The sequence below is a fragment of the Ciconia boyciana genome, chromosome 7, assembly GCF_034638445.1.
Source record: "Ciconia boyciana chromosome 7, ASM3463844v1, whole genome shotgun sequence".
Classification (NCBI taxonomy): Eukaryota; Metazoa; Chordata; class Aves; order Ciconiiformes; family Ciconiidae; genus Ciconia; species Ciconia boyciana.
Window position 1 is genome coordinate 20,182,054 of NC_132940.1, and position 25,576 is coordinate 20,207,629.

At 38.5% G+C, this 25,576-nt stretch overlaps 1 long non-coding RNA gene across 1 annotated transcript; it reads right to left on the reverse strand.

Moving 5' to 3' along the window:
* Positions 1 to 5,914: 5,914 nt before the first annotated feature.
* LOC140654253 (uncharacterized) lies at positions 5,915 to 25,559 on the reverse strand. Its single transcript, XR_012043373.1, has 3 exons — positions 25,467 to 25,559; positions 24,921 to 25,027; positions 5,915 to 7,135 (listed from the first exon to the last, which is right to left on the reverse strand). It is a non-coding gene; the product is annotated as an uncharacterized lncRNA (long non-coding RNA).
* Positions 25,560 to 25,576: the final 17 nt, after the last annotated feature.

The window sequence follows — 25,576 nt, forward strand, 5'->3', positions numbered from 1 at the left end:
GTACAGTGTTGATTACCTCCTAAATTGCCTTGGAAAATATTACATGAAAGAGAAATGGAAACAACAGATGTACCTTCAAGAAAATATGGCTTGCATAAAAGGCCAGGTCTACATCACAGCTTGCAACTTTTGCTGCAGTAGATAAACTGGAAGGAGGATTAAGGGTCTGACAGCAGCTGTATTTTGGTCATCCTTTGCTACTCTACAGGGCTAATGCCCCTTTTTAGCCAAGTATAACCTACAGCATGACTAATGCAGGTTTCAGGGAAGCAACAGAAGTTGAGCAGGTGAAAGGTTGTTTAAAGTCACCTTTTTTCTGCACTTCATCCAACTATCATAGCTTGCTTGGAACGAACAATCAGTTTCTTCAGTGAACAATCAGTTATTAGGCAAATAGTGGAGACAGGGTCAATCAAAATAGTAGAGTGTCTCAACAATGAATTCTCTGAGAAGAGACACCAAAATCAAATTTGTTTTCATTAAAAATACTGAATTTTCCTGTGAGCAGCCACTGAAATCTCTAACTCATTAAGAGCCACTTGCATGATTCTTTTAACAGGTTTTTTTTCTTGATAGAGCATATACAGCAAAATAAAAGCTGCAGAACATCTCTTTTACAAAAAAAAAAAAAAAACCAAAAAATCTATGGAGTAAATGCCAAGTGCATGCTTCTCCTTTCTCAGTCTTGAACAGTACTTTACTCACGCAAAAACTCCTTTGAAATCCAAGGAAAAGTCTGTCTGATGAAAGCTGCTGTACACTGCAGCTTTCAATCACTGTTAAGAGAAGAAACATTTCTAGGTAGCAGCATTAATGTAACTAGAACTGGGAAAGTGACATTTGTTAAGAAATCAATTTCCAAATACTGTCTCTGTTCTATGTAGCTGCAGAAGTGCCAAATATTCCAGACTAGTTGGAAGACGTAAATTATGAATATATAACTTACTGCAAGCAATAAGAGTTCAGTACAGAGCTGGATATTTGTTAGTATTGTTAACTGCCATGTCAGCAAGGGAAGCAACAGCTGAGAAGGGAACACAATTCTAGCCACACACTGAACATCACTATAAATAAAATTAAACAAATTACTTAGAGAGGTAACTTGGTAGAAGTTTTCACCTTCTGCTTACATTCCTGTGAGGAGAATTCTGCTCTCAAGAAGCATTTCCATAAACCATTTATTTCCAAGAATCTTATATACAGGCTCCTGCAAAAGGCCAACATCATTGGTATATCAGAAAACAGTTCAAGACTCAGCTCCCGTTAAAGGAAATAATGTGACATTTTTGGTAAAACAAAACCTTGCCCACAGCTACATTTTAAGTTTTAATAAAGAGTCAATGAAGAACAGCTGGAACTCAAACCTGAAAATTATTCATATGAAGTCTGAGAAAACTCAGAAAATTGTTCCCCCAGCCCCATTGCATCTACTGCTGGTTTATAAAAGAATTTATCTTTTCTCTTGTGAGATCTCCATTTTGGCTGTAATAAATGCCACCCACCTACCTGAGAACCCGTCATTCAGATGAATCTGGATACCCAGATTCATATGCACTTCCTAGAACATCCTACATTTCAGCCAGTGCACCAAATGCCCTTAGGGGAGCTACGTGGGTGAAACTGCAGCAGCCACTATGCACTGGAATGGACTTGCAGAGCCAACTGATAGAGAACAGAAACACCCCATCTCCTACAGACATGCTTTTCACCCAGGGATCAGCCATCTCTCTCTTCTCAGTCCTGATCTTCAAGGCAGACCACAAAACACTTCAAAAGATGAGCAAGGGACATGAAATTCATAGCTTTAGCAGGTATTAAAAACCATATTTTTTGTTTAATGGCTCATTAGAATTCATCCCCAAGATAATCCCTCCATGCTTTTTAACGTGATGAACGAGGCCTCTCTCTTTTCTATAGGAGAGAATCACTTAATCAACTCTCCCCCTGCTAATAGACCTCTTCTCCACTAATCTCTCCTCTATTTCACAATTATTGACTGTTTTTTTCTCTCAGATGATCTAGCTGATATTTAGCTTAATGCAGAGCAGTTATTCTCAGTTTTATTCTCAAACCTGATGCCCCAAAACTTGTTGGCTTTTTCTTTTCAGTTATATCAACTGATCTAATTTAAAACTCTTTCCCTGGTCTTTCCTCCTTTTATGTAACATCTTGCCCTGCTCCGGATGAGCTACATACCATCATAAACTATTCCTCAAAAATGATGCAAGGCTGGAAGCGTGATGTGAGAAACGCAACTGGACACAGAACAACTCCATTTGCTAATCCTCCAGGGAAAAGGATCGCCACTGGCATGGGCAGCACCCTATTTCCTAACGTTTAACAAACGGTTTCTTAAAAAACTTCCACCTTAACTAGCAATTGCCAAGGAGGACAGTGGGTGGTGAGGAATGAGAGGAAAGACTGCATGAAAGAAACAACTTCCAGAACCTTCGCAGCTTGCCAAACGCACTATTAACCAACAGTAATTACAGCACAAGGACCTGCTGCTTTGGGAGCCAGGAGGCCTGAAGCTAACCACCTTGGCTCAGTTAGCCCCACCTGCTGTACCGGTACCAGCTGGATTTAAGGGAGAGAAAGCCCAACAATTAAGGGTTAGCAGAGAAACAGGCTGTTTCTACAGGGAACAGGAGGTTTAGCTGGGAACTGCTTGTAGGTGGTATCTTGCCAAAGGCTGTCAGCCGGGCTGTTGGTTTGATGTGCTCTGGGTAGCAGGGTTACTGCCTGCCAGCTAAGGGAGAGGTAGTAAGCAAAGCTGTCGGTGCTGGATTTGCCTTGCAGGAGAAGGTGGTTGCGATGTAGCTTCTGTTGGCTTTGTGTTTTGAATTAAGGGTTGGAAGTAGATTATAAGATACAGAGACAGCGTTACCCAGTTTCTGAAAGTCCTCAGGATGCCAGGCTTGTGGGGTGCTGTGGGGCTCCTGCTGTCACTGGGTTTCTTTCTCGCTGCTCTGGAGCATGCCAAAATCCTTCTGAAAGTGTTGACCATTGCTGCTCTCAGCTGTAAAGCAAAAATTCCTTTATATGTTCTTGACAGTTTTTAGTAGCTTAAGTGTTTGATAAATCAGATGAAAAACAAAAAAAAAGTGTGGCTAGAAACTTTTCTTTCCCCTCCATTTGCGTAATTACTAACACAACAGTAAGTCAATTCAAGTGTAGCAAATAAAACCCCTAATCCTCCATAGTTTCATAACTATTGTTAGAGAAAAATGTAGTGTAAGTTAAAAATATTTCTCTGCTGGAGAGAACAGTGTATTTTAGGTTGGGAGAGCAGGTAAGGTCCTTCAGTAGCAATCAAACGCACTACATGTGATTAAGTGGTTTCTACTTCCAGATCTATGCTTTTGCCTCTTCCTTCCCTCTCCTGCCTCTGATGTTGTGGCACGATTGTCCAAATCCAGTCCTGACAAAATGATCCAGGTTGAAAGAGCCCCTATGGTTTAAGTACCCAGTTCACTGGGATCATTTCGCCAAGAGAGTGAGTACAGCTCGCCTCGATGCTGCCAAACCTAAGCATAATAGTTTGTGATGGGGTAGGGAGCTGCAAGCTCACAACCTGCTTTAGGTGAAGCTGGAATAACTTTTCTCATTGTGGCTTAGGGTTTTCTGTGCTAGTCCCACAGACTCTATTTGGCTTCTATATGCAGTTTTGTTGCCAGGGATCATATTTTTATGTTGGAGCCTAGACAAATAAAAGAGAGACTCAGCTGAAGATCAGCACTGTTGATACCTCAGCTGTTGTACAGTTTGTGTGGGAAGAAACTGTTTCATATTCAGTTTTTATGCCAATATATCTGTTTCAGATACCATGATGTATGCTTTCTGTTTTGTGTTTGGTTTTTTTTCCCACCTCGGGAGGAAAAAAAAGGAGAGGAAAAAAAAAAGAGTTAAACCAAAACTATTCCTAGCTGCTTGCAATTATATGGGCAAAAAAACCTGCTTTACACCGCACTCATAACAGGATATGTTATTCTTGGTATAAGTATCCTCATAAGAGTGTAAGTGAACCTTGTTTAATGGGTGTAGTTAAAGAATAAAGATGGCTGATATTGGCTAGTAAGGACAATTGAGCTAATCATGGTGAATTTGAACCATAGTCACTGTGTGCTGTTATAACAGTGTATCTGCTGCAGCTACGGGACCGCTCAGCCATAGAGGAGGGAAAGGTGATGAACTGCGTTCTCCTGTGCATGACTAATGGCCAGTAGTTGGTACGCCAGGACCAAAAAGGACTGGAAAATACAGGTTATTCTCATCATTACAGAGCAAGGTATACTTTACCCTTACTGCAGCTCATAGATAATTAAGCTCTATGCTAAAGTAGATCTATCTGATTATTCTGTTTTCTAACTACAGAGGCAGCATCTGACCATAATATTACCATGGCTAGGAAAACATAAGCTAGCTATAATGTATGGCTGACCTGAAGTTTTACTGAATTTCATATGCTGGTCACATTACTTGAGGAAGTATTTTTTGTACAAGGAGCTCCTTCAGCGGTTTTCATCCTGGACTTTATAACTTGAATATCTCAGTCAAGTTCTTTCTAACATCTTCTTACCAAATTAAGTATTACAGTCTGCTTTGTGATACAGTAGTCTTAATCATCTGTATTAATTTAGGACTTTAAAATGACATCCCACTTTATTGAACACTGGTGAGTATATATGCTAGAGGGTATAATATTAATGAAGTTGCTAAAGGGATTGCAATGTGTTCACAGGTTTTGAAAGTACAGTGCTATTGCCTGTCTCTTTTGGTGTTAGTGAATTCAGATCAATATCTTGAGGCAATGTTATCATGAGGATTCTGTTGCATATAACTAGATTAGTAACAAAGGTGAGCCTCAGGAGAGAGCTCTACTCCTAGTCCTGTGTAACAGTTTACACAATTTGTCAGTGGTGTTTCTCATCTAAAAAAATCTGCTCGTTTCTGTCCATGATCATTATGAATGCCTCTTGATCATGAATATGAGCTTCAGACAGCTTCTGGGAGAGGACTCGCTACTCTAACCTTCGTATTTTACATCACCAACATTCTATACTGGGCCAGGGACTGAGATTTTCCACCCATTGGTATTTCCTTTCTTTGAAAGTACTGGATCTTCCCTCAAGTGATATAATTACAAACAGAGGAAAGAAACATCTGTCATGCGGTTGTGAGACTTGTCCATGTGAACAGATCTGGCATAAATAAATGCAAGTAGAAAAAATACAGGTATGGGTCCTTTAAGGGTGAGAAAGTTACTAAACACCTCTTAAATATCTTTGAGTATGCTAATCCCTGAACTACTGTACAAAAGCTTCAGTAAAAATAGTGAACTCTATTCAGTTTCTGATGAAACAGTTGTAGATGCCTGGTCCCAAGGGACAACTCCTGAGCTGCTCTCAGCTGTCAACCTTCCCACAGCCTAGGCGCAGCACCTAAATTCCTGAAGGGAATTTCCTACTGACCTCAATGGCTCTTTGCTCAGGGCACAGGTTGTGCAGCTGTCCTATAATGAGGCTCCTAAATCTTCCTATTCACAATACAGGGAGAGTAGGTGCCTAATACAGGATTCCCTGCAGGCCATGGGCTGGGACACCAAGTGTTACAGCCCATCAGTCTCTCACTGGACTTGGCCCAACAGTTGCTAATCCAACACCAACAGTGGTTTGTCTGTTTTGTTTTGTTTCCTGTTTTTGCTTTAAATAGTAATGATGAATCTGATCAGCTGCAAGACAGCAGATGCTATTGTAATATAAGATTTGAATAACAGATGTGGGAACAGACTCTGGCCTTGGTTTAAATGACATATGTTATTTATTATTATTTATCATTTTCTTGTGCAACGGAAGCCACGTTTTCTGCTCTTTGAGAAACTCCTTACTGAACAGTATGTGCAAAATCAGGACCATTATTATTTTATGCATATATATATAAATCTGAGAAAATAAAATTGCTGTATCTAAAAGAGCAGCATATATCTTGAAATATGATACTGATCACAGAAGGGTTAAGTGATAAGCTAATAGAACTGATCTATTTCTGTCATCTCACCTAGGTAAAATAATCTAACATGATACTTCTGGTTAAAGGTCAACAAAGGAAGTGTGTAAAGCTCTGTTACTTTTGGTTATATATATATATGGCATAAAAATACAGAGTACAATTCACTACATTGGAAACCACAGTATTTTAACAAATTTATTCTGACAAAAACCATAAGTAGCTTGCACTTACTGATAGCTATTAAAAAGGTGTTTAGTTTCAGCAAATATTATCTTATAAATCTGTAGCCCTATTATATAGGAATCCAAATTATATATAAATAGTAAACTGTGGTATTAAATAAAAACAAATAACCCAAGCCCTACTTGTTTATGTCCAAGTTATTACTGGTTCATTGGCACCTTAGCAGTACAGGACTGTTTGATAACAGCATGAATGAGAAATCAAAGTTGACAGGTTTGCAAATCTAGTGAATGAAAAGGCCACTGATGTCGCCTGAGCTACAGCAGAACACACTCTGACTGGAGACACTCCTCAGCTTCCTCCTGTGAATTAACTTGTCTTGGTAGGAACATGTGGGGATTCCCTGTGAGTAGCCCAGCTTGCCCCATGATTCAGAAAGATGGTGGTCCCCACATATGATGGGATGCCTCTGTGATGAGACTTAGACCACGTGTCAGGTCAAGATGACTGCAGATAGATCCCTTTTGCTTTGGCAGGCACTGCTGGTAGCTGCTCTGGGAAGATGAATCCAAGTAGGTACAAACCTATGGAGAGGCAAATTCCATTCTCCTAGAACCAGAGGTCTTTACCGAGGGCAGGCCACAAACCTGGGCTGGTTCCCTCCTTGCCACTCTGATACTGTTTTGCGGAGCGGCTTCGGAGACCATCCCCTTCAGACAGACAGCCTCCAATTCAAGATTTAGCCATGAAGCAGCATATAATCAAGAAAGCAACACTGGCAATCTTCTTCAGCGCAGGAATGTGACTCCAGAGCTCATGGAGCATTTGACATCTAATTTCAGTAACTTCTTTCAACCAATAGAAAAATCTCTGAGACAGGCTTGGCTGCCAAACATTACAGGCTTTGAAGTCTGCTGGCAGGTAAAAGCTGCGTGTCAGTGACCTACAAAAACATCAAAAGGTATGTCAGGGAATGCTGTTGCGAGGGCTGGAAGCTGGAAATCTAAAAGAAAATCCTCAAAGATAATATTAAAGGACTTCAAAGGTAGGAGATATGTAGAAAATCAACAACACTGGTCAAAATCAGACAGAAACACAAATTTTCTGACTTGAGTAGAAGTTGGAAAGGAAGTAAAAGGGAGAAATATGTACCACTTTTTATGGTCACATGCGTACATGTACTGTGTAAGCAACACCTATCTTGTCTTCAGGGTGTGTATATTATACACTCAGAATATAAATATATACACTTAATGCCTCAAAAGGAGATTAATAATTGATATCTATATTTTTCTTTTTACTTACATATCTAAAGGTGCTGTATAATATGAATTTTTTTAGTAACAGAGTTTATCACAGTGTAGCAAGTATGTAATAGTGAAAGACACCATCATTAAAGATCAGGTCCTTCACATAACCTGCCAGAATCCAAATGTGGGACCTAAAAAACTCAAAGTGAAGGCATTAATGTAGGAAATTTACTCGGCTATGGATTAATCTCAATAGTATAAGGCTTTTTATAATCTCTGGTACTTTATCTCTTAAGTGAGGATTTTTCAGCAATGAAAACCTAACATGAGAACACAAAATTTATGTAGAAGGAACTTCGGAACTGGAAATAGGTAATGCTTCAAAATAAGAATGACCAGGCTGGGTAAGACCAAGAATCCAGTAAGATCAGTATCCTGCTTCTCATAACAGCCATGAATGGACACTTGAGGAAGACAGGGAACACTAACACTTTTCCCTGAGCTTCCAGCCATTTGCAGCTGAGAAACTTCCTGAGCAAAACATGATTTCTGTGTATCTAGTGATTCTCAGTGAATTCCTCTCCTGTGAACTTGTGTAGTCCTCTCCTGAAACTAAACTTCTAGCAAACACAACATCCTGTAGCAGGGAGTTCCCAGCTTTACAGACACTGTGAAGAATTATTTATCTTCCCCCCACCTCATTTTGACATCTGAGAGCCACAGCTACTGTACTGAGATTCAGACTGGGTTTCTGAATCTGGCTCCTGCCACAAAACCTGTTCTGTGAAGATGCTCTATTGGAACAAGCTGCAGGAATGGGTCCTCCATCAATGCCGTTGCGCAATGAGTGAAACAAATCAGAAAGGAGAAGGAAATAGCAGCAGCATATGATCTTGAACATCAAAATGACCATGTGAGGACATTTTCAAAATGCACTATACCACACTTGTGTGTGCTCTGTGTAGTTTACCATGGTGCCAGAGTGCACAGGGCTGTAGTAAAAATTCAATTGATAATTTTTTTCCTTTTTGTGAAGTTCTGTTTTCAATTTTCAGTATGTAGCAGGGTTACCAAATATGGGAGAATCTGGTACCACTCTGACTTTTATCACTGCCTATGCACTGGGGATGCATAACAGAAACGGATTTCTTTTTTTTAATTTTTTTTTTTTTTTTATTCCAATGGTAAGCACTGATTCCTGGTAGCCTCCTGTGTGGACAGAGAAGCTTGCAGGCAGGTAGCACGGTAGATCACCATTTTTCTGCTTTGTATCCATACAATTAATTAAAAAAAAGCTGTGAAAAGGAGTGCTGTTGAATATATCAGATACAGTAAGAAGGGTTAAGCTGTTCAGATCACCTGCTTCAGATGCAGCACAAAACTTTTTTTTTCTCCAGGAGGAAAATAAAGAGTTCCCTTGTCCCTAGGGTGGTAGCAAGCCCTAACAAGGAAAAGCAGGACACATTCCTTCCTTCCTTCCTTTATAACTAGTCACTGAATTGCTCCCAACACATTCCAGATCTGGTAGGATAGCTTAATTGTCTTCACCTGGAGGCCACTGCCTGAATTCCTGTCAGTTAGTGTAACACCTATGGAGTGAGGCACCACAATTTCTTTCTGATGAAAGTGGGTTATGCACCCAGTCCCATGGTCATGAGCAGTTTCATAGGTTCATTTGCATATGAAGATTTATGGGTTTCCTGGGTGTAACTGTGCCTATAAAAGCTTGAGTATATAAGTGTCATCAAACATAATTCCTGCCTAAAGACTTAGAACAGATATATGAAAGATGAAGAACTGTTTATTGTAATAAGTTGTGGTTATGAGTGAAATTTTTAATTCCTTCCTTTTCAATGAAAGGTCTCTATGGAGAAGGGAATGCTGCTGGTTTGCTTTCACTGGTGGTGAAATAGGGAAATTCCTGTAACAATTCATGATCAGGTGTGCAGTGTTATGTCTGCTGAAATTTTGCAAAGCTATTTAGACAATAATTCTTGTCACAGAATGTTATCAACCAGTACTCTGGGTCATAGTTCCCCATTTCTGTAGTTACAGATACCATTCACACAGAATGTCAAGAGGAGTCCCAAGATTCAAATCCTAAATCAGTAGTAAACCAGCAAGTTTATACCTTTTCCAAACAAGTAGCTAGACAATTAGGCTAGAAAAATAAAAATATTTAAGCAGACAGACTCAAAGTAATTTGTCATTGTTATATACTTGTTCTATTTCTGCTCTCATTTATGAGGTATTTTGTAACAAGCTTTGAAACCTCACTTGTGTTGCCTGATTCTGTTCCAAGTGAAGCAAAATGTTAATGTTGTTACAGATAAAGACTCTGGAATAGCACTGAAAACAGTTGCTTCCTAGAAAACATTTTGACAGTTTGGTGAGGCATCAGGGAGTTCCACTAGACAGCATCTTATCACAATATTGCATAGATAGCCAGAATAAGTTTCAACATAGACCAGTGATGGCTCTTTATTCATATGTCCACTGCAGAAATGAAAATACGGTAAGACCAAAAGGCCTCTAAGGCTTGAAAATCATGGTAAACATGACTCTAAAAGAAGTAAAAATGTGCAAGACCGCAACCAGGATGATAAGCAACAGAGTGAGAATATTAACAATTCTATTTTTACCCATGTTTACTGATTTATAAATTTTATTGAGTGGAATAAAGATTTAATGTAAGACTTCTGACAACAAAATGAGATAATTGCGTAAGTGGGAGACAAGTACAGAGGGGAATGACAAAAAAATTTCTGAATAAGGAAAGGCATCTGTTTTACCAATGCTGTCCTGATATACCCCTAACTGTTAATCTAATCTAAACTAGACTGAAAGCTTATATAAACCAGAGCTTTGAATTCCCACGGATAAAGAAACAAATATTGCTTTTTGAAAACTGCATATAGTTATCATATGTTGTATAGTCTTGTATATATCCTGTATCAACAAGTTTGTATTTTGGGTTGTGTTCAGATATATTGGAAGCTATAGCTTCCAGTCCTGGAGCTGCTTGTGATTAATTTCAAAACAAACCGGAGAGACAGAGGGGTCTTAAATATGTACAGGGCTCCTATTAGAGTGAACTTAATGGTATCATTTTCTTCTTAAGTTCAAAAGATTAAGTTCTGTGGCAAACAACAAAAAGCATCTGACAATGTTAGTCACTTTAATTTTATTTTACAGATCACTCTCTGGATACTCACATCAACTATTTCACTTACATAGGCATTCTTAGGAACTTTTTTTTCCTTTATGTAAAGAACCTTAATGTACCACAGGAAAGGAATGGAATACCTGTTTCTCAGGTGTCTTGTACAAATATGCTTCTTCATTGCTCCCATAACTACCAAAACATTACCCAAAGCAGACCAACAGTGACTTAGACTGGTTTAACTACTATGACAGCAGAAGGAATATGCTCATTAAATATACCTTTGGTAAATTAAATGAAAAATTAAGGGACCTGTAGATTATAAACTCTGTAGTTGCACTACTAATACTATTTCTGCACAATGTGTTTTACAGATACTCTATAAAATCAAAGTTATGAAGGCAAAGAGGGCTACACTGTTTCACCAGCCCCTACTGTACAGATGTTCACTTCGACTGCAGCCAGTCCACAGACAGTCACCTCTAATACATACCTGAGATTTGGGAATGGAGATGAATACAGATCAAGAAAATAACAAACCTAACTGTAGGATTTAAATTATCTGTCAAGATTACAGCGAATACAGATATTGCCCGTCATTAAGTGTATAATATTTGCGTGGATTATTTCCTTTAGCACTTGCTTTTTTATAATGTTAATGTAAGTGGCAGCTGAGTGATTTACAAATCTGACCTTATGGCACCATCCTGTGGCATACTTGATAATTGCACGACTCTCAACTGCTGTTAACTGGCTGTGACTTTTCCGTGCTGAGTGGCCATGCTCTCTAACAGGGGTGGAGCAGAGGATAGTTTAGAGCTTTAGTTTCATGTCTCTTTCTGTGGCTAAGTATCACATTGGCTACTCTAGCAGAGTTTCACCTTATCCGTGGGAAAGTGGTTTGAAGGGAAGGGAATTTTCCCTACTGTCCTAAAATTGATTCAAATATACTCTTCAACCCATGGCTAGCATGATTAATACAAATAAAATATAGAATTGGGAGATATGTGTTTGAAGAACAGATCAGATTGGATGGGCTGAAAATCTTCATCCCAAAATCCTGAAACAAACTAGAATAAGAAGACTGTGGGATTGGTTCTGTAGGAAATATTTCAAATAAATATATAAAGTCAGGGTGGTATATGATTGGAGAACAGGCAATACAGTATCTGACTGTATAAAGGAGGGAGAAGACAGAAGTGATTCACGTCTGAAAGGTCGCTGAATTTGACCTCACCTGTCTGCAATAATTTAAAGCAAATGGTGAAGCAGTGAATAATTGGATGTAAAAGTAGACAAGACGGTATTTGACTTAGCTGTTTTTTTTTCCAAAATAACTTGATTTTCTAGGCAAAGGCAATGTCACACACTTTATTCAAATGAATATTAATAAAACACATTATATGGTACCACGCAGAAATTTATTAATGAAGCTAGCAAAGTTGATAATTTTTATAAGGATTATAATAAAGGCAAGGAACTGGCTAAAAGTGGTAAGGTACTGAATGATTTTTCAACAGTGAATCCAGCTGAAGAAAGCTATTAGATTTTAATATAGTCATGAGTGACCTGACATAAATGTTACCTGTGCTCTGTTGAAAAAAAAATTAGAAGGTATTATTAATATTATGCAGAAAAAAAGGTTGATCCCAAGAAATGGAGGCATGAAACAGAATGCTATTCTACAATACAAACTATAACATCATACTTCTGAAGAATAACAACAAAGAATGTGCTATAAGGAGAACACAGTATTTGGAAATAGCAAAACAGGTTGATCTAGTTTATACAGGATGATGACAAGTGTGATACAGTTGTAAAAACATCAGGATTTACTTACCACCTGACGTATTTCCTGCAGAAATAGGAGTGACACTGGTAAGACTTTAAAATGGAATATTCAAGTAAATCAGTATGTAGAAAAGACACACATCACTGGCACATGTGCAGAAATAACTACGGAGGTGACCAAGGGAAGAAAAACAAAGGCTGAGTGAGATTAGACATGATTGTTGCATATAAATATGTTAACCAGGTAAACACTGAGGAGGGAGCTGTGCTAAAATGAAAGGGCAGTGATGATGAAGAACAAACCAGTATGAACTGTCAATTTATAAATTAAGAATAGAATTTAGCAGAAAGATCCTAACCTAGAGGAGTGAGTTTCTAGAGCAGATGTCCAATTGGAACATGGGAACAAAATCTTCAATTATTAATTTAAACAAAAGAAATGAGGTGATACAGTGCCTCCAATAACAAGAACTGGACTTGATCCATGTCTTTTCCAGGTCTATATTCTTCTTATACTGTTATTCTGAAGATTAATTGTGCCTTTTTTCAACTATGACCCTATAATGTGAATTTATTAGCTTTACACTATTCGTGTTTAAGTCCCCAGTTGACCAGAAAACTTCTGGGGAGAAACCCAGACCTATACCGCATGATGTCATGCGTAGCACCACTCTCTCCAGTGTTAAACTTGAACAAACTGTCCTTCAGGAGATGTTGTCTTCCATAAGCTGTCAGCCCAGCCTTACCTGTGGTGGACAGGTATTTCCCAGATGATCTTATCAACTAAAGACTGGTTGGATGTGTTAATTTATTAGAGCCAGCTAAGAAGAAGCTGAATGCTACCTTCAAAAGGTAAGAATGTAGTTAAATAACATATCTATACTGTAATGGCTATACAGTGAATGGTCAACAAGCATAGTGAAATTTCTGGTTTTATGGTATAGGTTGATTAAGAGTTTTGCGCTACTACTAGGTTCTTGTTTGCATTAATATTGCCTTGGTAAAGCAAGCAAACAAACAAAACCCACAACCAAACTGAATATGTAAAGAGCTGGTTTGGCTTCCCAACCCAAGAATTCACTACCACGTATACAGTCATTTTGAGTTCTTTTTCAGAACACTGTTTTTATTAATTAGTATCTGGGAGGAAAACTAGAGCTATTGTGTTTTGGTTGGGTGTTAGTCAAAGTATTTCTCGCTGTTGGAGGAGAGTATGTAGCTTTCAAGCAAACTTCAGAGCACTTTAATACCTGCTTTCACATTTGCTCCAGTTTTCTATTAGTTCTCTCACAGTTTGTTGCTATTTTATTTTAGTTCAGCGAAGGAATTCTGAAAACAGCAAATTCCGAGACCACAAGTGAAAATATCCTCAAAATGTCAGCACTATGCTCACTGTGGGATTGCATTTTGCTTTCAAAAGGAAGCTGATTAATCTAGAATTTTTGGAGAAGAACCTTAACGTTAGTTTGGATCATTATCCAAAAGTTGGAAGATGAGTTAAATTTTATTGAACCAGTGAGGTACTGCTTATGTGACCACAACTGAACTGAATAAACTTGGAGTCTAAGACTTGCTGCTGTGAATGGAAGGTCCCATTATCCACCTCTAGAACTTCTAAGGAACAACCATTATGACTTTAAATTACATTTGTAGGAACCTCCCCCCTTTTCTCTTTCCTCCTTCCCTAGACTTTTCATGCTTGTTTTAACCTTTCCTTCTGAGATTTCAATTACTACTTTACTTCCCTCCTTCATCCAAGGTAGGAGTTAGTGCTCTGCTTTCCCTAAGATCCTATGTTATTCAGGCACATAATCTTTTCCTCACAGGTATTCTCTTCCCAGCAGCAGAGAGAAAACAGGCTATGGTTGTGCTACATTGCTACACAAGTGTCATGGTTTAACCCCAGCCGGCAACTAAGCACCATGCAGCCGCTCACTCGCCCCCCCCCAGTGGGATGGGGGAGAGAATCGGAAGAGCAAAAGTAAGAAAACTTGCGTGTTGAGATAAAGACAGTTTAATAACTGGAACAAAATAATAGTAATAATAATAATGAATTGTAATGAGAAGGAAAACAACAAGAGAGAGAGAGGAACAAAACCCAACGGAGGAAAAAAAAACAGTGATACAACTGCTCACCACCCGCCAACTGACACCCAGCCAGTCCCCGAGCAGTGACCACTACCCCCTGGCCAACTCCCCCCAGTTTATATACTGGGCATGATGTCATATGGTATGGAATAGCCCTTTGGTCAGTTTGGATCGATTATCCTGGCTGTGCCCCCTCCCATTTTCTTGTGCACCTGGCAGAGCATGGGGAGCTGAAAAGTCCTTGACCAGTGTAAACACCGCTTAGCAACAGCCAAAACATCAGCGTGTTATCACATTATTCTCATACTAAAATCCAAAACACAGCACTATACCAGCTACTAGGAAGAAAATTAACTCTATCCCAGCCGAAACTAGGACAACAAGCCTTATTTCCATCATGATCAAAAGCTTCAGATTTTCCTTACTGAGAAGATCTTAGAAAAAGTAAAGACATATGTTTCTTAAGACGTGAAGGTCCCTCTGTAATTGGAACAATCACTTTAAGCTGTGAGACGGCACAGAAGATAAGCCTGTTGAACATCCATCTGAGAAACAGCAATTTCAATGGCCTCTGAAGTAAATTCTGCAAAATGTGCCTGCAGGAACTACTCAGTACTTGCGTGTCTTGATCTGTTGCCTGCTTTTAGCAATTTTATTCATCCTCCTCTTCTGCAGGACTACAGGGCTTCTTGGACTGAAAGGTATTTCAACAATACAATCCGGATAACATAACTGCTCTGTTTCTCATTTACCCTGGTAGTCATATGAGTCAAGCCCTATGATTTACAATTTCAGATTATAAAAATAAATATATAATAAGCTTAAAGGTTAGGGCACAGGGTTTCTGAAGGTCAAATGTACGGCACATCTAAGTTTAGGAAAAGAATTAGGAGGATTAAGCTTATATTTCTTTTTCTTAGTTACCATACACAACTATTAAAGGTTTGGTCCATACTTAGTATTTGGTTACTTCTGCCGCCTGTTTATGCTATTCCCATCAAGTTAGTCTGAGATAAACTAGCATGTGAACATTCAGTGCATTAACTAAGCTGTGATAATAACATGGAAACATGTCTTTACTTGTGGTAAAAACTCACTCTCATCTTATTTCAGGTAACAGGGCAATTGGCAGTTGACATCTGACTTGGAATGATGTAATTTGGATTATTATTTACTTAATAGTTAAACTGTGTATCTTCTATTTATATATTCGGCATTAAGACGGACTGTGTGGGTTCAGTCTTGCTGAGCTGGAGCAAAGAATCCTGCCCTACCTTATAAACTGTGCCTTAGTTGGCAGGCAGAGGGATGAGCTTTCATCTGTGGCTTAGGGTGTAGCTCTATGTAGGAAGGAACAGAGAATTTTCTCACATTGGTTACATAGGTACAACTTTATGCCTTAAGGCTGAAGAGTAATATGATTTTTTTTTTTCCTTCTACTAGAATGGGATAAAACTTCACTATTTATTTTTTCCTTCGAAAGACAGATTAATTTATTTTCTGTACCAAAAAAGGAAAAAGTGTGCATATATATTAGTGTATTTATATATACACATGCACACATATGTATACTTACATACCTACAGAAACTTTCACCATTTTTTTCTAAAACATGTAAAACACTGGCCTATATAGCATGAGGGCAACTGTCCTGATGAGTATCACATTTGGACAGTATGTGCATTATATTCCTTGATGAATTCAGTTTCAAATTTTAATTTCCAGTGGACATGAGCTATATACTAGAAAGCCCCGTAAGCAGTATCTTTGCATGCTGAACAAGTTAAGATGTTTAACTGCAAGCACTCTCTTGAGCACTAGCAATCCAAATAACTTCTCCTAGTGATCTGGCTTTAAATGTACTATTTATCAGTAGTATCACAAACTATTAGTAGTAGCAAGATGTAATATTAGTAAATTAGTAGCAAAAATTATTAGTAGCAGATATTAGTATCAATATGTAATATCAGTAAATAGTAGTAATAGTAATAATGTGTTGTAGTCACATCCTTTCTTAAAAAAAAAGTAGTAGAACAGCAGCAGTCTCCTTCTATGTATAGTCATGGAGAGGAGCTTCACATTTCTTTAAAACTTTACTATTTTCTTCACATTCTTCAGGGGTCTACTTTCTGCCTCCTCCTCTGCTGTTATTGATCTTATGCTTTTTTAACAAAAGCCTACTTGTTTCATGTTTCTGCATTTTACTCATTAAATTACACGTTTTGTTACCTATTCTACTATATATTAGGAACGTATCTCTTCCTGCCTGTTCCATGCAACTAAAAGGTTTACTATGTTAATAACCTTGTTTCCCTGGCCTTTTCATTCCTCTCATTCTATACCATCTTTGCTGAAGACCATCTGGATGATCCTGTAGGTATGCTCCAGCCCTGTTTTTTATGATTCTATGATCTTTAATCAACACTGAGATCTAAAGTCTCTCTTGGTTTTCTCAATCAAATTTAAAGATCCACCGCTTCTGTACCTTCTGTACAGTTCCGCTGCATTCTCTATTTTCTTATCACTAGACAAGTATCAGCCATTCACGACTCGCACCTTTCCTTGTTGCTTCCTACTCTGTTACCAGTGCGTTTCCTTTCAAAACTGTGAGTAAATTCAAATGCTTTGAGAGAGGAAGAAGGCAACTAGATCCAAAGATTACAGATCTAAACCAACATCTCAATTATGACAACTACTGGAAGCCAGTGCATGCACTAGTAAAACACCTTTTTGCAGAAAATGTTGCTAAGTAAAGCAGCTGCATTCTGCACATGTGTCTTCTGGAACAGTCCCAAATAAGTCTGCCACAAAAGTGGCCTAAAACTGCCCAAGAAACATGAATTAAGGCTGTATCAGGATGCAACCTTTAATCATATGGCTTCATATGTTTTTACCACAGTATTGCTGCCTCATTCAGTGAGTAGACAGCTATTTAGTATTCATTTTGTAATATTGAATTAATTTTTAATCAGTATCTAGCCCTAGACTTTAATGAACACCATTGAAATACAATTAAAAAATTAAAAATATATTAAACGCTAAGTATTTTTAAAAATACTATGTTTAAAGAAAGCTAAACCTAACTGCAATGACTTAGTAGCACGGAACACTTCTGCAAATACCTCTCTGATATATCTCATGATAAACATTCTGAAAATGGGGAAAAATGCAATTATAGGCCAACTTTGAATGTGTTAGATAACTTACCCTGGGGCAGCATCCTACAGTGGTTTTGTGGCAGAGTTAAAGTAGCAGTTCAGATCATCTTACCAGAATTTATCTGCCTTAGCCATAGACCTGTCATTTTTCTTCCCATCGTCACCTGCCTCATATGCTATGTCTCAAAATTTTTGTATTATATGAGAGAGCAGGCCTGTAGGCAACAGCCTATTTACCTGTACAATCCTAATCCAGTACAGGTTCATGCAAGGACTGTATCTGAACTCCCTGTCAAATGGTTCTCCTACCACGTTTCCCCCATCTCCTCCACCATAAATTGCTAGCTCAAGTACCACAGGCTCCTGGTCCACCCAGTTCCATCTCACATCTTCTCATTAGATTTAAGTTGCCTTCTTTCAGCCTTTTTCTTCTCCAGCCAATTAGCTCTAAATCCCTCCTTTCCATTTTCCTCATCAGCTCTGAGCGTCACCCTCCTGTTTTGCAACACATATCCAGTCTGCTTCTCTTGCCTAATAATTTAATTTCCTCCCAATACCAGAATCATTGTTCAGCCCATCTAATCTCCTTGCTCAACTAGTCTCTAGGTCTTCCTTCCACAGGCTTTCTGACCCAAGGCGGCTCAGCCTCCTTTCCCAAATACTGTCTTGCTAAGCCACTCCAGTTTCTGTAGCCTTTCTTCACTGTTTTCTTGTCAAGCCATTTATTTCTCTTCTACCCTCAATCTCGCCTCATCCTAATGCATTCCTTTCATCCCTTATCTGGTTTTATGTCCCTGCATTCAGATCAGTGGGATCATTCTTAAAGCAAAAAACTGTTACCTATGCTCAGTCCCCATGTCTAGCTGCATTTTGGTATAAAACAGCCATTACAGGTAAAGCCTTTGAGCTTGCATAGTACCTGATCAACAGCTGGCTGCTTAGTCTGTATGGAGGAAGGTTGCAGAGACTTGGATAGTATGATCTGTAAGGAAACTCATGGTGCATGGTTGCTTTACAGGGTGATGCAGTTTGCTTAGCAGCAGGAGCTGTGAGGGACGTGAATATACCAAATGACGGAATCTCCAGCCCTCTTAGTAGCCCCAAGCCAAGAATTGTCACAGTGTCACAGAAGGCATACAAACCTATTTTTCAAAAGTCAGTAATTTGGCAGTGTGAAGGAACAAGTGAAAAACTTACTCGATAATGCTACATGGATATCATATATGAGCTGTTATTAGTGTGTAAGAGCAGACCATTAGGCTCCTAGAATGTTCAATGTCTCTGACATGGTTAATCACAAGGGCTGCTATAATAATTACCAACTTGTGAAACAATGGGTGGAGATAGGACTTCCATTTTAGAAACCCACTTCAAGTTACCACATTGCTTCTCCACCTTCTATCTTTCTTCAGCTGGTGTGTAGCAAAATGGTAACTGAGTCTGAGTGTTAATAAATGCAAAGTATTGCATACAAAGGAGAAATTCTAATTCTACTTTAATTCTCAAAAAAAAGATCTGAACTATATTGACTGAAAACAATGACTAAGAAATCTGTACTTGCCAAGGATAGAAGTTTACTATGTAAAAAGTATGAAATACTAAATAGTTTAAAAGTCCCTGTAGTGAGAGGAAGTAGGGACAGTAATTTCCAGGAATATGCCAACAGGGAGAAGAGTTCTGCAGAGTCTAAAAACTGGACCCTCACTACTGATCTTTCACAGTGATTAACTAAGCAAATAGATCTGCACACGGAATGTATTAAAATCCTTGTTATACTAGCATCCTTTCTACATTACCAATGTTAAACACAAATTATACTTTGTTTAAAGAACACATCATCATAATATATATTTGTGGCCATAGCTCCTGGAAAACAGAAAGATTGGTCTGATTAAGTTATTATGGTTTAAACCTAATGCCTGATACCTCTTGACTAAGTATGAGAGAGGGATATGATTCCTTTTTGAGCGGTTATAACAATTCAAGCTCCATCACCTGGAATAAGAAGGAACCATAGCATAAACAGTGATGATGACAGTTTTTCAAAAGTTGTGTGTCTCTCGTATAAGCTGGTCTCTGCTGAATTCGAGTCCGCATTGCAAAGCATGACGATAAAGCACAATGACCTAAAAGCTTGTTACATTTTCTTTATTTTCTGCATTGAAAGTAATTTATTTTTCCATTGCTTCATTCTTGGAAATAATTGGACCACACTGGCATGACATCTTTTATTAAAGAAATTAATATCCAAGCTGAGGTAGAAAATTTCTCCCAACTTTCAGTTTGCATCATTATAAATCAGCAAAGATATAAACAGCTGAAAAGCACTACTTATAAGGGAATTGTGGGGCAATCTCAATAAAAGAATTACAGCTCTACCTAGGAAACAGGAATTAGTTGTAAAACTATTTTAAATGCCTTTGTTTAAATTACTGAATTCAGCTATCGAACTTGACACCTTGACTTTGCAAAGATCCCTTATACTGTTCATGAATGCCTTTTCAGTAAAATGTTCCTTAAAAACTTCCTTTAGTTTTCTCACTTTTTGATGAAAAAGGGAACAGTTTTTTAACCAAGCGTTATTCTAAGTATGATAGGAAGTTAACATTGATGACTTCTTGTCTTCTATTTTATGTATCTAGTAAGATGTAAAACAATACAGTATGTTGAGTAGTGAAATACCTTGGCTTTCAGATCACTAAAAGGTGTCAAGATCAAACTGAGCTGTGATTCACTTCAGGAGAAAACTGAACAAGCTAAACAGGAACATTTAGTTTCAGTTACCAGGTTTCTACCCACTCACCTAGTCCAAACAAGGTAGGCAAGTGAAGCACAAAATGCTAACTGACACTGACTGTTAAGAAATGCAGAGTACTGCATTTTGGAGGAAAAATCTAATTCTGTATTTATTTCACACAGATCATCCAACGATATTGACTCACGAAAGGAATATCAGCATTCTAAGCATCAACATGGACAGCTCAGTGAAGACATCTTTCTGTAAAACAGTCAAAACCAGAAACCAACTAACAGGAAAACCAAATGAAAACACTAAGTAAAATACATCGGAATTCTTACTACAAATCAGTGGTTTGCTCTCATCTGAAATATGAGGCACATTTTCTGGACCAGCAGAATATGAGTAATTGTAATACTTAATGACAACAAAAATTAGAATGGATGTTAAACACTGTACTTTAGAACTAAGTCAGTGCGTAAATGTTGAAATTAGAGTAAGATCCACTATGAAAGCAGATGTGTGGAGTCTATACTGTCTTTTAGAGTATCTGATACTATGCATGTACAGACAGGAGACCAGATAATTTCTGAGTCTGGTCTAATAATGGTAATTCCTATGTACTTCCGCATTTTCACCTGGACTTCTAAATTATGAGCTGTGCTTATAAAAAAATGATCTGTTGTCTTGTATTTTGGAAAGGCATGAGATATTAAGTAGAGGTAAGAGTTGTTTTTATAGAGGATAGACCACAGTCACATTAAAAAAACAGGCATATAGAGCAAAAAATATGGTCAGAAATCAAGGAAATGCAGAAAGTAGACTTGTGTGTAGCAATTAAACTCTTGTGGGTTATGATGTCAATTAATAAAGATTAGGACAAGTACTTGTATCCCCATACAGTGGGGAAGTAAGACAGTAATGGCACAGAAAGTTTGCAAGCATCAATATATTTAAAAGCCAATGCTCTGTACATCCTAAGCTCTGTAAGCATTTTTTTCTATACACCCCTTATGTTCTTCTCCCCACATTATTCCCAAATTTTACTTTCTGCTCAGAAGGAGTGCCTTCCCACATCTTAAGTTCCTGTAACATCCCAATCATCTGAGGGGTATGCCAGAGGTGGGTAAGAAAAGGGCAAGAACAAGAAGAGAAAACAGGAGGTACAAAGCAATGGAAGCACGTCTTCTCTCTCTGTCCTGTAGATCAAAGACAGTTTATGTCCATTTCAATTTCACCCTGTAGCCCCACTCTGAAGATCAAACCTGTGTTATAATCAGCATATGTTTCATGGAGGTGGAGGCTTATGGGTTTTGAGTCGCCGATACCTTATCTACATTACTTCACCCACACTGGTGTTTCAAGTTATATGAAGTGACTAAACATACAATGATTCCATTTGGTTGATATTAGCTGTATTGATGAGGCTGTCATTGAGAATAGTCCATTTCATTATTCATATACACATATACACGCATATATGAACTGATACATAATTAAATGTAGGTCAACTTCAGATGTATAATTTCCTTCTGTTAAAAATCAAGCAACAAACTAACACTCTGGTATAGCACTTCAGTAAAATGACAAAACCTTATCACTTAATGCTGATGACTGCATTAATAGAGCAGTTCATTAATCTCCCTGCGAACCATGCCAAATTCTACAACTAAGAGATATACCTAAGACATAATACAGATTTCACAAAAGAGACCACATCAATCCCTGGAACTGTCCTTCTTGCTCCACTAGTTATTAAGTTTTCAAATATCATAGTACTTAACATTAAACAAGTGAATAATCTTACTGAATTTATACGGACTTAAAAACTAAGCAAGTGCAAGTATACAGAATGGACACCAGCACTATACAAATTACCTTCAAACTTAACTAACATACATGGTACAGTTTGCATCTTACAGCTTACCTCAACTTACATAAATTAATCTCATTCTTCTGCCACCTTTCACAACATTTGTAAATTGCTCTCACTGATATTAGTATATGCTACATTGGACCTACAATAAACAACACAATTTTTCATTTCATTATTAGATGATATGTTGTTCTCAGAATATAGTTGGGTGTTGTATGCCAACTGCCAACAGCAAATAATACAGGTTCTTCCTGTTCTGAGAGAAACCAAATCAGAGCATCTTATTTGTTAACCTAGACTCCATTGAAAAAATGTATTCACATAACTATATTAGTGGGACAAAATATTCACTCCATAACAATTTCTTACATTCCTGACTTTGACTCACTCCTTAAAACTCAACTGGATAAAATCAAGATTGACTGAGGACATGACTGGAAAATCTGAACTGTTTAGCAATTTTATTACTGCTTTTTATTAAGCAGACTTTTTTTTTTATTGTGAAACTGAAGAACTGCTTAGGCAGATACTGCTGCTTAACACTTCAGACGCAGGACCATAGCCTAACACTTGCTGTTATGAGGTCTCCTGATGTCCATTATAGGGTTTTAAGGCTTTAATACTAAATATGCATTTTTCTTCCTAACAGGCTTCAATCTTCCAGAGTGCACTTTCTAGTTTAAATAGCCTGCTTTCTATGGATGTTCTTACATAGCTAGTAAGAAGTTTGAACCATAACATGAACCATATTAAAAGCACAGCTGTCAATTTGATCTTGCTGCTTCAGAGAAACTCCACACACTATTATTAATACAGGTGAGAGGCGTGGCACTCTTTGCTTTGTTTTCTTCCAAGCTGCCTCTCCACCTCTAGCTTTTACATTTGAGATACATTTGAATTAATGTTGCTGTTATTTGCTACCTTGGAAAACTCCCACAGTTGACTTGTACCAAGAATACGAAGAAAAAATGGCTGCAACATATAAAGTATTGAAATGCAGCAGATCTCAAATTACAGAACAAAGAAGGAGCTTTTGTCACAAAAGCATTTGATCAGTGTGGGTGATTTTATCAAGGATATGCTTAGCCATGAGTGTTGTTGGAAACTGATGAAATAATGGATCAATAAAAACCAATAAAAATCAATCAAAAAAGAGTTCATGTTTTGAACTAAGTGCCCATTTATGGATCATGCTAACAAAGTTATTCTGAAAAAAAGCAACATTCAGGAATGGAGGCAGTAGAAGAAACAGTGGAGGACTGGATGCATGAGATAAGTTTCTTACAAGATGGTAGGTGTATGTGAAATTATTTAAGGACAAGTTAGAAGAGAAATAAAATACGTAATAGGACATGGTATTGGCTAGCCTCAAAAAGTGGGATAAGGACACTGCAGAGGACAAACATAGCAGAACACAAGTCATGCAGTCATGCAAACAACAAAGGTCAGCATGGCCCAAACAGATGGACATTCTATGTAAACAAAGTTAGGCTGTATTCGATAGCTAGTTCTGTGGAAAGGTACAACCAACCTAAGCTTGGGAAGGAAGAGGACTTGTAAAGAAGTGCATAGCAATATCATAGTGCTCTTGATCTCTGCACAGATATTGAGATAAAAGTAGCAGCAAAACTGTAAAGATTCAGTAAACCTGAAAACTTGTAGAAATTTTCATTTTTGTAATGATCTGAATATAAGAAGTTTACTTTGATGAAGAAATTATTTTTAGGTTCTCACATTTACCTACTGCCAAAGTATCTAAGATCTAAAAAACCAAGATATTTTTACAAACATTCATCTTATAAAAAAAGATTAATTTATTAATGCTGTGTGATTCTGCTGTATATTTTCCTGAGGATCAGAAACACTTTAAGTAGTTTATGATTTTTTTTCCAAAAACACCAATGACCAGCAGCTATTTTAAAGCAGGGAGATTACTGATTTGTCCAAGGTCACAGAACAAGTGCCAGAGAACTAGATTCAGTAGCTCTGACTCTAGTGCTCTAGAAAATGTGAACAATTTGATGTTTTGAGACTCCAACTTTTACATCAAAACATAAACTTGCCCCAAAATGCCTGATGATACCAAGGATGGGGAGAGGGAGCGAGAAAGAAAAGTATATGTGGTCATTCACAATGAAGAAACAGAGATTACTTCTCATCAAACTGTAGCTTCAGCCCTGCTACTCCAGGCAGACATATTTGAAAGAAATAGGAATACTCAATAAATGGACTGACCTATGTGCATACTCTTATACTACAATAACAAAAGCACAACATTCAAAGGTATTCAAATGTTTTAAAAAGCCTGTATGAAAACCTTTTTTAGACTAAGAATAGATACATTGATTCTAAGCGCATTATCTGCATTTAAGTTTGACCAGAGAACTTGTTTTGTCATGTCAGTGTTAGCCATTGCACCAATACAGGCTTTAAATATTTAACTGACCTGTTGCTGTAGAAAGTACAGCCACTTCATGTACAATATCAAGTGTCTTTCTGAGGGATATGCTCAGAGGGAAAGATCTAGTGTAAATACAGTTATGCTGCCATGGGTGCTTTTGCTGGTATAGCTCGACTTGGGAAACTGTTATTAACTCTGCTGAAAAAAGCACCTGTGTGAGTATAACTGGTTTTGTAGAAGGCTGGCTGGTATCTCCCGCCGTACCTGGTGTGGCTCTGCCCGTGAGAGGGAGTGTTTTCCTGGGCTTACACAGGTGACAACTCATTCCACCCTCTGTCTGAAAGTCAATATTGGCAGCTCCTCTCATGGCCCTAAAAAAAAAAAAAAAAAAAAAAAAGACAGCATGGCAAAACTTACATCAAAGTATCTCTTAAAGGTTTATTTTGTATTGTCTCCACATTTATATGGCATTCATAATTCACACTCAGAAATCACACTGTACACCCGCACAAAGCCTCCCCGTGGAAGCGACTGACGGGAGCCCCACACGGCAGGAGGTGCCAAGCCGAAGATGCCAGAGAAAATTAAAACGTAAGCTGAGGCTGAGGCCGAGGCCGAGGCGGCGGCCTGGCCGCGGGGAGCGGGGGGAGGCCCGACCTCCAGGCGAGGACAGCCGGTGGCAGGCCCGACCTCCAGGCGAGGACAGCCGGCGGCAGGCCCGGCCCTCTGGCACAGGAGGAAACGCCCCTTCCCTCTCACCCGCTCCCCGCCGCCCGCCGGCGTGGGAGATGGGGAAGAAGCGCTAATTACCGCGGCGCCCCTTGCACAACCTGCCCGCGCCGCACTCCCCAGGCGAAGCCCGGCGCGCCTCGCGCTGCGGGCCGTCCTGCCGGCGGGGGCGGGGGCGGGTGGGCCCCGCC